Consider the following 5625-nt stretch of genomic DNA (forward strand, 5'->3'; position numbering starts at 1 on the left):
GAGTGATCGTTATGGGATGAATAAGGCCAGAAAATTTAAAATTGCTAAAAACGCTATGTGTGTGGAGTATTTTCAAGGAAATCAAATTTAATTCATAACCCATGTATTGAATCTGAATTGGAAGGTATAATCTTGTCAGTTTGCTCGTTAAAAGTATATTAAACACTTAAAATTTTTATTTTGATCAAATAAAGAAGAACTGATAAAAATCGATACTGAATCTCGATTTTTTTTAACCATGTAAAAAATATGTTTGGGTAAATTTATACTTTAAGTAACCCACTGAAATTCGTTTGCACTTAATACTAAAGAAAAATTTGTTGTGTGGCCCGCAAGCAAGTCTCAGTACAAAAATTTGGCCCGCGTGTTGAAAATCCTGGCCACCCCTGCTCTAGACCTTCACACTATTCCCCTTTAATTTTTTCCTTCAAACTTTACCATTTGATAGAGTTTCTAGCCTTTTGTCCTAAACTGGCTTACTCTTGGGAAACGTTCCTATTTTTCAAATATCAAAAATTTACCTCAAAATACACAAAAACTACACAAAAACTATTAGGTAATTTACTAAGGAAAAAAAGTTGAACTGTCACATAAATCTTGACGCTTTGATTTCATCAGGAAGGATGTTTGTTTGCGAGCCTTCGAAAAATAGATAGTTCAAGATTTTGAAATGACGTTTTTACTTACATTCGAAATTTTCAAAAACAAGCCCAGTTTTTCTAGGGTGGTCGGATTTACCGGTTTTTTTCAAATCCGGTATTTCGGTATTTGTAATTTATAAAACCGATAAAACCGGTAAAACCGGTATTTTTCAAAGTATATCGAATTCATGAAAAGTTTTCATGTAATTGCAGTAGTAACGGCATAAAATGCTCAGATTTTATAACGCAATAGATTCAGCAACATTTCCAATAAAAAATGGTATTGTGCCTTTAAATTATTCCTTTGTCATAAATCTATCATCATCCTCATAATAATCATAATACTTATCATCTTCATTTTGTTATTATAATTTCGATGTGAGGTTGCAGAAATTCTAGAAGTTTCATTTTTTTTAACGAATTTTTGTCCTATACTCTGTAAAACAGTATTCATATTTAAAAACAGATTTTACAGATTTATAAAAAGTTTATATAGCCTTGAATGAAAATGTTATGAAATTGGTATAAAAAAGATTTTTCGTCAAAACAACGACTTAACTAATAAATAAACAAAACTCAAAACACTGTCACAAAGTTTTTGGTTGACTCACTCCCCGCAACCTAGGTCGTGATTGCATTAAGTTTGCGCTCCCAATAATAAAACGAACAAATAGAAATAAAAATTCTTGAAAAACCAGTCAAAATTCAGCAAAAAAATAGTTGTTTGGATCTGATCCATACGCTTTTTGTTGCTATAATACTGTTGCAAATTTAGAAAAACTTTGTTACTGCTTTATCTGGAACAGAAAATGCTTCAACAGCATTAAAAATAAAAAATAACAGAGTTCCATCAATTACCTTGAAAATATTGACAAAAAAAAATACAAACAGTCTAACATGTGTTCAAATGCTGACTCTGCTGAAGCATTTTATGTTTTGAAACAAACTAGGAAGTTTCTAATCAGTTTTCAATATTTTTCATTTTAAATTTCAAGTTTGTGAAAGCCTGGAACCGCTTAGAACGATTTTGATAAACTTGGCCTGTTTATAGATAAATCATTTTTGCAAATTTTATCAAATTCCAGCTTTTCAATGAAAAATTCAGTGATTTTTTTTAAAGAAAACTTAAATTTCTTGTAGCTGTATCTTTTTTCAGTCATTGTAAATTTATACAGCCTTTAAATGTTGTGGAGTTCGATAGCTGATCTGAAATGTGTAAAGTTTCATGAAAAAAAGCTTTAATTCAGAAAGTTACATCGACAAGTTTTAGCAAAAATCAAATCTCACATAAACCTTGCAGTAAGGTTTATTGAGCTTGGATTTTGAAGCTGATTGAACAAAATTTGAGTATTTGTACTCATAAATATTTGGTAAAAAAACGTTTAGCTGTGTCCATTTTAGAATGCCAAATGATGATGAAAAATTTACCGGAAATACCGGTTTTTTACCGTCCCAAAAGTCGGTATTCCGGTATTGAGAAAATGGACGGTTTTACCGGTTTTACCGGTTTCGGTAAAACCGGTTAGACCACCCTAAGTTTTTCCCAATTTCAAACTCAACATGTAAGTTTTTAAACGTAGAAAAAAGTTTTGAAATATTTTTACTTTAGACTAAGCTATCGATGATAATGTGGAAAAATTTCATGTTGACCAAAGCTACCCCGGTGATCAATGTTACCCCGTTATACGGTAAGCTGAAAGTAATGACCAATACAATATTCCTGAAACCAGCATGGATACTTTTCAATATGTTTTGGCTGAAGAAGATAACCATCTGCATATAGAACTCAGAATCAAACAGCTTTTCTTTAAATTGTGGCTCCAGAGAGTATATACACCTAACAAATGTTACGGGAACTTTTCTCTTCGATGTATTGTCTGATTTTCTGCCACTACCGTCAAACGGGGCTTCAAGCTACAGCAAGGTTGTATGCAACGTTTAAATACCACAACTTGTTTTAATTTTTATTTTAATATAATGTAATAAAGTTATAACTTAATGATAACAAAATCATGGTGATATAGTTTCTCACATCATGACGTGAAAAACTTTACCCAGTATGACGGATTGGCTTAATGATATCACCTACAAACTTTATGTTGTATACACCATACCAGCATTATCGCTGTAAACAAATTTTTCGAACAATCGTAATTTTTTTTCAAATACTGAAATATTTTCATAATTTCGTTAAAAATCTGGGCTATAATACATCAAACTGCTAATAAAAAATGCCACAATATAAATCTCATTTCCATATGGTGGAATTTGATTGATTTGATTTGATTTGATCACACGTTTGGTATTTTCCAAATTTTATCCATTCAAACATAAATTTGTATGGTTTCAGCTACCTAGTAGTTTTTTTTACCCCTAAATGTATGCAACACCATTATGCTTGTTCTTTAAAAACATTTTTGACAGAAAAAAAGTAAAATTGATTTCGAACAAAACCAAAAATTACTTCAATTGGAGCATTTTGCGTCATTACATTACAAATCTATCAAAAACTATAAATTTTCTAACTTTAGTATTTGATTTTTCATTAAAAACAAAGTTTGTTGCAATTTGCCCCTTTTTCTTAGTTTTCTTTGGGTGAAAATCGCATGTTTTTGTAAGTTTGAAATTAACCGGTAATTTTTCCGACAACGTCAATTTGATGTCCCATCAACCTTAAAACTTTTGGTGTAATGACGGAATGATTATCTTTGGACATTATGTTTTTAGAGACCAATGAAATTGAAAAGTGTTGTATGTTGCCGGTTTACGGTACCGTAATCCGGGGTAATATTGATCACTTTTTTCAATATTTATCTTTTATTTTTTTGTAAAGGGAAATGTGGCATGTTTAATATTTAAAAAAACAGAACTGAACTAATATGAACGTAAAACGTCTCTGTTTTGAATTTGATGCATTGGAGTAACATTGATCAGTCTCTATTTTGACGGTTTTAACGAGTTTTCTCGGTCATAAAGGATAGAAACACTTTCATAATATTTACAAATGCTCTTTTATCAATTTACCTTGCTTTTTAACGTTTTCCTTTGAAAACATTTATGATCGAAAAGAGACCTTTTATGGTACATAAAAATTTATGGTACATACAAATTTTTGCTAAATATTTTGAGCTACAAAACACAAATGAAATTTTAACCTCACACATTCCTCTAGGCCCTAACACTATTTTCATTTTCATTTTTTCTTCAAATTCAACCATTCGATAAGGTTTCTATACATTTGTTCAATACGGGCTTACTTTTGGAAAATGCCCTTATTTTTGGAATATCAATCATTTATCACTGAATGATTATAAAAATAGCACTATATCCTTACATATACAAAGCAAAAAAGTAGCTCTTTCACATTCAACAACCCGTTTGCTTCTAAATGCCTTTTGGTTTCATCAGGAAAGCTGTTTGTTTGCAAGCCTTGGAAAAAATAGATATTTTAAGATTTTGAAATAACATTTTTTCTTACAGAAAAAAAATTTCAAATACAAACCCAATTTCGCCTATTTGATACTCTATTAATAGGCTTTCAAACGTAGAAAACAGTTTTCAAAAATTCAAACTATAGGCTGAGTTGTAGATGTTGCGCAAAAATTTATTGTTGATTAAAGTTACCCCGGTGATCAAAGTTACCTCTTTTTACGGTACCTATTTTGGACATAACACGAACTGCAACACCTTACACTTGGTCGGGATTAAACCAGACTGAACTGAACGCCAATTTGAAAAAACAATTAGTTATGAATTGCAGTGGATGCGAAACATGTTAATGGCATTCAGTTCGGTCTGGTCGAATTCCGACCACTTAATATACGAACTTTGTTCGCACTGCAAGTTTTCCTATTGTGGGGCTAACCACGCATGGCCTACTATTTTGTGATGGTAGCTACAATTCTACCTGTATCTACAACTACAAGTAGTAGACCCGTGAGGAACAAAGTTATGAAGTGTTATGAAAAATTTTTCAAATTAAAATTACTGTTCCGCTCATTTTCAACATCTTTCATCTTATTCTAATCTTTTATCCGTCTAAAATCTTTCAACTCTTAAATATTCTTTCTCAAAGAGTATAAAATTTCACTGATAAAGCTATAAAATAGTTTCATGAAAAATAAAATAAAATATTTTGACCATAAAATTCGGAAAACTAATGTGAAATTAAAAAAAAATGAAATTTGGTAAATTTATTTGAATACTTAAACAAAATAAGAAGATTGAAAAACGCGTTTCTAGTTTTGATGATATGAAGTTTATAAGATTTAAGTGAACTCAATCATTGATAACTGATGCTCTAACTGATTCCTTAGTTCCTTATTATATTTCATTTAATTTAAGAATTATAATGAGGATGATGATGATAAGTGATCTGAAGAATTTAAACTCTACAGTTTTTATTAAAATGGTTTTATTTCATTAAACGATTTGTTAAAATCTCCATTTGTTTTTTGCTTGAAAATTTCTGAAATTTACATTGGTTTGAATGGAGTAATGCAAACAAGAAGATGACTGCTACAACCTTTTTCGCTGAAACCAAAAATATTTATTGTCTAGCATCGGCTGAACATATACTAAAATTCAAACGATAGAGAGAAGATTAGCATGAACATTGCGCAAGGATGACACGCAAAATATGAAATAAGCTACTATCGATCTTTCGGAGAGAGATAATTAATTTGAAGCCTTTATCTTATTTTGTTGAAATCTTAAAATTTTGTCAAAAAGAAATTTCTTATTTAATTTTTACCTATTTTTAAAACTGATTAAAGAAAAAGTGTGAGACAAAAACTTAATAACAAAAATATTTGAATTCAGGGCCTCCAAGTTATTAAAATTATTTGTACCTAGGGAAATGTGAAATTTGAGGCCTTGAGTAATTTATCGAAACTTTTTTAAATATGAAGTTTACGATAAAGAAGAATGAGAAACACAAAATACAATTGAGGCTTAAATTGGTTTATTGGGAAATATTTCATAT

The 5625-nt window shown here is 30.0% G+C and overlaps 1 non-coding gene across 1 annotated transcript; it reads left to right on the plus strand.

The window, feature by feature from the left end:
• The first annotated feature begins 5195 nt into the window (after positions 1–5195).
• LOC129750202 (U6 spliceosomal RNA) lies at positions 5196–5305 on the plus strand. The gene has a single exon (XR_008738338.1). It is a non-coding gene; the product is annotated as a U6 spliceosomal RNA (small nuclear RNA).
• Positions 5306–5625: the final 320 nt, after the last annotated feature.

Source organism: Uranotaenia lowii, chromosome 2 (genome assembly GCF_029784155.1).
Source record: "Uranotaenia lowii strain MFRU-FL chromosome 2, ASM2978415v1, whole genome shotgun sequence".
In the NCBI taxonomy this organism is placed as follows: Eukaryota; Metazoa; Arthropoda; class Insecta; order Diptera; family Culicidae; genus Uranotaenia; species Uranotaenia lowii.